The sequence below is a fragment of the Telmatherina bonti genome, assembly GCF_933228915.1.
Source record: "Telmatherina bonti genome assembly, chromosome: 3".
NCBI classification, from domain to species: domain Eukaryota; kingdom Metazoa; phylum Chordata; class Actinopteri; order Atheriniformes; family Telmatherinidae; genus Telmatherina; species Telmatherina bonti.
The window spans coordinates 41,001,273-41,010,297 of record NC_136621.1 but is presented as its reverse complement, the minus strand read 5'-3'; positions in this window follow the sequence as shown (position 1 = coordinate 41,010,297).

Here is a 9,025-nt window from a genome sequence, read left to right as displayed (position 1 = left end):
TGAAGTGGTCCTGAAGGGGCCCTGAAGTGGCCCTGAAGTGGCCCTGAAGTGGTCCTGAAGTGGTCCTGAAGGGGTCCTGAAGAGTCCCTGAAGTGGCCCTGAAGTGGTCCTGAAGTGGCCCTGAAGTGGTCCTGAAGTGGACCTGAAGTGGCCCTGAAGTGGACCTGAAGTGGCCCTGAAGTGGTCCTGAAGAGTCCCTGAAGAGTCCCTGAAGTGGTCCTAAAGTGTCCCTGAAGTGGTCCTGAAGTGGTCCTGAAGGGGCCCTGAAGTGGTGCTGGAGTGGTCCTGAAGTGACCCTGAAGTGGCCCTGAAGTGGTCCTGAAGTGGTCCTGAAGTGGCCCTGAAGAGTCCCTGAAGTGGCCCTGAAGTGGTCCTGAAGTGGTCCTGAAGTGGTCCTGAAGAGTCCCTGAAGAGTCCCTAAAGTGGTCCTGAAGTGGTCCTGAAGTGGTCCTGAAGTGTCCCTGAAGTGGTCCTGAAGTGGTCCTGAAGAGTCCCTGAAGGGGTCCTGAAGTGACCCTGAAGTGGTCCTGAAGTGTCCCTGAAGTGGTCCTGAAGTGGTCCTGAAGAGTCCCTGAAGGGGTCCTGAAGTGACCCTGAAGTGGTCCTGAAGTGTCCCTGAAGTGGTCCTGAAGTGGTCCTGAAGAGTCCCTGAAGGGGTCCTGAAGTGTCCCTGAAGTGGTCCTGAAGGGGTCCTGAAGAGTCCCTGAAGGGGTCCTGAAGTGACCCTGAAGTGGTCCTGAAGTGGCCCTGAAGGGGCCCTGAAGAGTCCCTGAAGTGGTCCTGAAGGGGTCCTGGAGTGGTCCTGAAGTGACCCTGAAGTGGTCCTGAAGTGGCCCTGAAGTGGACCTGAAGAGTCCCTGAAGTGGTCCTGAAGTGTCCCTGAAGTGGTCCTGAAGTGTCCCTGAAGGGGTCCTGAAGTGGTCCTGAAGTGGCCCTGAAGTGGTCCTGAAGAGTCCCTGAAGTGGTCCTGAAGTGGCCCTGAAGTGACCCTGAAGTGGTCCTGAAGTGTCCCTGAAGTGGTCCTGAAGTGGTCCTGAAGTGGACCTGAAGAGTCCCTGAAGTGGTCCTGAAGTGGCCCTGAAGTGGTCCTGAAGGGGTCCTGAAGTGGCCCTGAAGTGGTCCTGAAGTGGTCCTGAAGTGACCCTGAAGTGGTCCTGAAGAGTCCCTGAAGAGTCCCTGAAGTGGTCCTGAAGTGGCCCTGAAGTGGTCCTGAAGTGGCCCTGAAGTGGTCCTGAAGTGATCCTGAAGTGGTCCTGAAGAGTCCCTGAAGAGTCCCTGAAGTGGTCCTGAAGTGTCCCTGAAGTGGTCCTGAAGGGGTCCTGAAGAGTCCCTGAAGAGTCCCTGAAGTGGTCCTGAAGTGGTCCTGAAGTGACCCTGAAGTGGCCCTGAAGGGGTCCTGAAGTGGTCCTGAAGGGGTCCTGAAGTGGTCCTGAAGAGTCCCTGAAGTGGCCCTGAAGTGGTCCTGAAGAGTCCCTGAAGGGGTCCTGAAGTGGTCCTGAAGGGGCCCTGAAGTGGTCCTGAAGTGGCCCTGAAGGGGTCCTGAAGTGGCCCTGAAGTGGTCCTGAAGGGGTCCTGAAGAGTCCCTGAAGTGGCCCTGAAGGGGTCCTGAAGTGGTCCTGAAGTGGTCCTGAAGTGGCCCTGAAGGGGCCCTGAAGTGGCCCTGAAGGGGCCCTGAAGTGATCCTGAAGTGGTCCTGAAGTGGCCCTGAAGTGGTCCTGAAGAGTCCCTGAAGGGGTCCTGAAGTGGTCCTGAAGGGGCCCTGAAGTGGCCCTGAAGGGGCCCTGAAGTGATCCTGAAGTGGTCCTGAAGTGGCCCTGAAGTGGTCCTGAAGAGTCCCTGAAGGGGTCCTGAAGTGGTCCTGAAGGGGCCCTGAAGTGGCCCTGAAGGGGCCCTGAAGTGGCCCTGAAGGGGCCCTGAAGGGGTCCTGAAGAGTCCCTGAAGAGTCCCTGAAGTGGTCCTGAAGTGTCCCTGAAGTGGTCCTGAAGGGGTCCTGAAGTGGCCCTGAAGTGGTCCTGAAGTGACCCTGAAGTGGTCCTGAAGAGTCCCTGAAGAGTCCCTGAAGTGGTCCTGAAGTGGTCCTGAAGTGGTCCTGAAGAGTCCCTGAAGAGTCCCTGAAGTGTCCCTGAAGTGGTCCTGAAGAGTCCCTGAAGGGGTCCTGAAGGGGTCCTGAAGTGGCCCTGAAGTGGTCCTGAAGGGGTCCTGAAGGGGTCCTGAAGTGGCCCTGAAGGGGTCCTGAAGTGGTCCTGAAGTGGACCTGAAGTGGACCTGAAGTGTCCCTGAAGTGGTCCTGAAGTGGACCTGAAGTGGCCCTGAAGTGGTCCTGAAGTGGACCTGAAGTGGACCTGAAGTGGTCCTGAAGAGTCCCTGAAGTGGCCCTGAAGTGGTCCTGAAGTGGTCCTGAAGTGGACCTGAAGTGGCCCTGAAGTGGTCCTGAAGTGGTCCTGAAGAGTCCCTGAAGGGGTCCTGAAGTGGTCCTGAAGAGTCCCTGAAGTGGTCCTGAAGTGGTCCTGAAGTGGCCCTGAAGTGGTCCTGAAGAGTCCCTGAAGGGGTCCTGAAGTGGTCCTGAAGTGGCCCTGAAGTGGTCCTGAAGAGTCCCTGAAGAGTCCCTGAAGTGGCCCTGAAGGGGTCCTGAAGTGGTCCTGAAGTGGTCCTGAAGAGTCCCTGAAGTGGCCCTGAAGTGGCCCTGAAGGGGTCCTGAAGGGGTCCTGAAGTGGTCCTGAAGTGGTCCTGAAGAGTCCCTGAAGTGGCCCTGAAGGGGTCCTGAAGTGGTCCTGAAGTGGTCCTGAAGTGGCCCTGAAGTGGTCCTGAAGAGTCCCTGAAGTGGCCCTGAAGGGGTCCTGAAGTGGTCCTGAAGAGTCCCTGAAGTGGCCCTGAAGTGGTCCTGAAGGGGCCCTGAAGTGGTCCTGAAGTGGCCCTGAAGTGGCCCTGAAGGGGTCCTCCATTCTTGGTGTGCACACCAACAATCTGCAATGCTAAAAGCCAACGATAATCTTCTTTAACCACCTGTTGATGCTGAATTAGAACTGATTATATCATGAATAAATTCTGAAGACAGGAGGTGGAGCGGTCAGAATGAGCAGAAGGACTCCTGTTGATCCAGAACATTTACAAACCAGACCAGCTGCTAGAGATGCTCAGACTGTCCCTGCAGGTTTATTCCTACCAAGCGGCAGAGCTGAAAGGGTTAAAGCAGCCGGTCAGACTGAGTGGAGGCCCGGCCAAGTCCACAGGTGATCCCCAGACTGGTTCTGGTCCTGGTCCAGGTCCAGGTACACCAGCAGGATGCGACCTACCTCCTTCAGCTGGGCCAGCCGGTCCTTCATCTTCTAAGCTCTCAGGATGAACAGAAGCAGAAGAGGAGAAGAATGCGGTGAAATCCGACTGCAGGTCTCGGAGAGCGCTGCTTCCTGGAGCATACGGCCTGTCAAGATGGCTTCCAGGTCAGCGGCGAGGACGAGCTGCTGCTGATCCTGCAGGGCGGACGGAGAAAGGGTCGCTGGAGTCGGAGAAAGATCCGGAGTTCATACGAGGAATTCTCCACAACTCCCCATGAAGGCAACAGGTTGTGGAGACGCAGCAGCCCTCGCTAAGCCTCTCAAACCGGATTAGGACGTAAACCTGCTGCCCCCCCACCGCCGCCAGGACCAATCAGCGTTCACACATAAAAACCCACTCAGACCAGGACCAGGACCAGGACCAGGACCAGAACCAGGACTGGGACCAGAACCAGGACCAGAACCAGAACCAGGACCAGGACCGGGACCGGGACAAGGACCAGGACCAGCACTGGGACCAGGACCAGAACCAGAACCAGAACCAGGACCAGGACCAGGACCAGAACCAGGACCAGGACCAGGACTGGGACCAGAACCAGGACCAGGACTGGGACCAGTACCAGAACCAGAACCAGGACCAGAACCAGGACCAGGACCAGGACTGGGACCAGAACCAGGACCAGAACCAGGACCAGAACCAGGACCAGGACTGGGACCAGAACCAGGACCAGAACCAGGACCAGAACCAGGACCAGGACTGGGACCAGAACCAGGACCAGAACCAGAACCAGGACCAGGACCGGGACCAGGACCAGGACCAGGACCAGGACTGGGACCAGGACCAGAACCAGGACCAGAACCAGAACCAGGACCAGGACCGGGACCAGGACCAGGACCAGGACCAGGACCAGGACCAGGACTGGGACCAGGACCAGAACCAGGACTGGGACCAGAACCAGGACCAGAACCAGGACCAGAACCAGGACCAGGACCAGGACCAGAACCAGAACCAGAACCAGGACTGGGACCAGAACCAGGACCAGAACCAGGACCAGGACCAGAACCAGGACCAGGTCCAGGACTGGGACCAGAACCAGGACCAGGACTGGGACCAGAACCAGGACCAGAACCAGAATCAGGACCAGAACCAGGACCAGGACCAGTACCAGAACCAGAACCAGGACTGGGACCAGAACCAGGACCAGAACCAGGACCAGAACCAGGACCAGGACCAGGACTGGGACCAGAACCAGGACCAGGACCAGGACCAGGACCAGAACCAGGACCAGAACCAGGACCAGGACCAGAACCAGGACCAGGACCAGGACCAGGACCAGGACCAGAACCAGGACTGGGACCAGAACCAGGACCAGAACCAGGACCAGAACCAGGACCAGGACCAGGACCAGTACCAGAACCAGAACCAGAACCAGGACCAGAACCAGGACCAGGACCACGACCGGGACCAGAACCAGGACCAGGACCAGGACCAGGACGAGAACCAGAAACAGGACCAGAACCAGGACCAGGACCAGAACCAGGACCAGGAACAGAACCAGAACCAGGACCAGAACCAGGACCAGGACCAGAACCAGGACTGGGACCAGAACCAGGACCAGAACCAGGACCAGGACCAGGACCAGGACCGGGACCAGGACTGGGACCAGGACCAGGACCAGGACCAGAACCAGGACCAGGACTGGGACCAGAACCAGGACCAGAACCAGGACCAGGAGCAGGACCAGGACCGGGACCAGAACCAGGACCAGGACCAGGACCAGGACCAAAACCAGGACTGGGACCAGAACCAGAATCAGGACCAGAACCAGGACCAGGACCAGGACCAGGACCAGGACCAGGACCAGGACCAGAACCAGGACCAGGACCAGGACCAGGACCAGAACCAGGACTGGGACCAGAACCGGGACCAGGACCAGGACCAGGACCAGAACCAGGACCAGGACCAGGACAAGGACCAGGACCAGAACCAGGACCAGAACCAGGACCAGGACCAGGACCAGAACCAGGACCAGGACCAGAACCAGGACTGGGACCAGAACCAGGACCAGAACCAGGACCAGGACCAGGACCAGGACCGGGACCAGGACTGGGACCAGGACCAGGACCAGGACCAGAACCAGGACCAGGACTGGGACCAGAACCAGGACCAGAACCAGGACCAGGAGCAGGACCAGGACCGGGACCAGAACCAGGACCAGGACCAGGACCAGGACCAAAACCAGGACTGGGACCAGAACCAGAATCAGGACCAGAACCAGGACCAGGACCAGGACCAGGACCAGGACCAGAACCAGGACCAGGACCAGGACCAGGACCAGAACCAGGACTGGGACCAGAACCGGGACCAGGACCAGGACCAGGACCAGAACCAGGACAAGGACCAGGACCAGAACCAGGACCAGAACCAGGACCAGGACCAGGACCAGGACCAGAACCAGGACCAGGACCAGAACCAGGACTGGGACCAGAACCAAGACCAGAACCAGGACCAGGACCAGAACCAGGACCAGGACCAGGACCAGGACCAGGACCAGAACCAGGACAAGGACCAGAACCAGGACCAGAACCAGGACCAGGACTGGGACCAGAACCAGGACCAGAACCAGGACCAGAACCAGGACAAGGACCAGAACCAGAACCAGGACCAGAACCAGGACCGGAACCGGGACCGGGACCGGGACCAGGACCAGGACCAGGACCAGAACCAGGACCAGGACCAGAGCCAGAGCCAGAACCGGAACCGGGACCGGGACCGGGACCAGGACCAGGACCAGGACCAGGACCAGAACCAGAACCAGGACCAAAACCAGGACCAGAACTAGGACTGGGACCAGAACCAAGACCAGAACCAGGACCAGGACCAGGACCAGGACCAGGACCAGGACCAGAACCAGGACCAGAACCAGGACCAGGACCAGGACCAGAACCAGGACCAGGACTGGGACCAGGACCAGAACCAGGACTGGGACCAGAACCAGGACCAGAACCAGAATCAGGACAAGGACCAGAACCAGAACCAGGACCAGGACCAGGACCAGAACCAGGACCAGGACCAGGACCAGAACCAGGACTGGGACCAGAACCAGGACTGGGACCAGGACTGGGACCAGAACCAGGACCAGAACCAGGACCAGGACCAGGACCAGTACCAGAACCAGAACCAGGACCAGAACCAGGACCAGGACCACGACCGGGACCAGAACCAGGACCAGGACCAGGACCAGGACCAGAACCAGAAACAGGACCAGAACCAGGACCAGGACCAGAACCAGGACCAGGACCAGGAACAGAACCAGAACCAGGACCAGAACCAGGACCAGGACCAGAACCAGGACTGGGACCAGAACCAGGACCAGAACCAGGACCAGGACCAGGACCAGGACCGGGACCAGGACTGGGACCAGGACCAGGACCAGGACCAGAACCAGGACCAGGACTGGGACCAGAACCAGGACCAGAACCAGGACCAGGAGCAGGACCAGGACCGGGACCAGAACCAGGACCAGGACCAGGACCAGGACCAAAACCAGGACTGGGACCAGAACCAGAATCAGGACCAGAACCAGGACCAGGACCAGGACCAGGACCAGGACCAGAACCAGGACCAGGACCAGGACCAGGACCAGAACCAGGACTGGGACCAGAACCGGGACCAGGACCAGGACCAGGACCAGAACCAGGACCAGAACCAGGACTGGGACCAGAACCAAGACCAGAACCAGGACCAGGACCAGAACCAGGACCAGGACCAGGACCAGGACCAGGACCAGGACCAGGACCAGAACCAGGACAAGGACCAGAACCAGGACCAGAACCAGGACCAGGACTGGGACCAGAACCAGGACCAGAACCAGGACCAGAACCAGGACAAGGACCAGAACCAGAACCAGGACCAGAACCAGGACCGGAACCGGGACCGGGACCGGGACCAGGACCAGGACCAGGACCAGAACCAGGACCAGGACCAGAGCCAGAGCCAGAACCGGAACCGGGACCGGGACCGGGACCAGGACCAGGACCAGGACCAGGACCAGAACCAGAACCAGGACCAGGACCAAAACCAGGACCAGAACTAGGACTGGGACCAGAACCAAGACCAGAACCAGGACCAGGACCAGGACCAGGACCAGAACCAGGACCAGAACCAGGACCAGGACCAGGACCAGAACCAGGACCAGGACTGGGACCAGGACCAGAACCAGGACTGGGACCAGAACCAGGACCAGAACCAGAATCAGGACAAGGACCAGAACCAGAACCAGGACCAGGACCAGGACCAGAACCAGGACCAGGACCAGGACCAGGACCAGAACCAGGACTGGGACCAGAACCAAGACCAGAACCAGGACCAGAACCAGGACCGGGACCAGGACCAGGACCAGGACTGGGACCAGAATCAGGACCAGAACCAGAATCAGGACAAGGACCAGAACCAGAACCAGAACCAGGACCAGGACCAGGACCAGAACCAGGACCAGGACCAGAACCAGGAGCAGGACCAGAACCAGGACCAGGACCAAAACCAGGACTGGGACCAGAACCAGGACCAGAACCAGGACCAGGACCAGGACCAGAACCAGGACCAGGACCAGGACCAGGACCAGAACCAGAACCAGAACCAGGACCAGGACCAGAACCAGGACCAGAACCAGGACCAGGACCAGGACCAGAACCAGGACTGGGACCAGAACCAAGACCAGAACCAGGACCAGGACCAGGACCAGAACCAGGACCAGGACCAGAACCAGGACCAGAACCAGGACCAGGACCAGGACCAGGACCAGAACCAGGACTGGGACCAGAACCAGGACCAGAACCAGGACCAGAACCAGGACCAGGACCAGAACCAGGACCAGAACCAGGACCAGGACCAGGACCAGAACCAGGACCAGGACCAAAACCAGGACTGGGACCAGAACCAGGACCAGGACCAGAACCAGGACCAGGACCAGGACCAGAACCAGGACCAGAACCAGGACCAGGACCAGGACCAGGACCAGGACCAGAACCAGGACCAGGACCAGAACCAGAACCAGGACCAGGACCAGGACCAGGACAAGGACAAGAACCAGAACCAGAACCAGGACCAGGACCAGGACCAGAACCAGGACTGGGACCAGAACCAAGACCAGAACCAGGACCAGGACCAGGACCAGGACCAGAACCAGGACCAGAACCAGGACCAGGACCAGGACCAGAACCAGGACCAGGACCAGGACTGGGACCAGGACCAGAACCAGGACTGGGACCAGAACCAGGACCAGAACCAGAATTAGGACAAGGAACAGAACCAGAACCAGAACCAGGACCAGGACCAGGACCAGAACCAGGACCAGGACCAGGACCAGGACTGGGACCAGGACCAGGACTGGGACCAGAACCAGGACCAGAACCAGAACCAGGACCAGGACCAGGACCAGGACTGGGACCAGGACCAGAACCAGGACTGGGACCAGAACCAGGACCAGAACCAGAATTAGGACAAGGACCAGAACCAGAACCAGGACCAGGACCAGGACCAGGACCAGGACCAGAACCAGGACCAGGACCAGGACCAGGACTGGGACCAGGACCAGGACTGGGACCAGAACCAGGACCAGAACCAGAACCAGGACCAGGACCAGGACCAGGACCAGAACAGGACAAGGACCAGAACCAGGACCAGAACCAGGACAAGGACCAGAACCAGAACCAGGACCAGGACCAGAACCAGGACCGGAACCGGGACC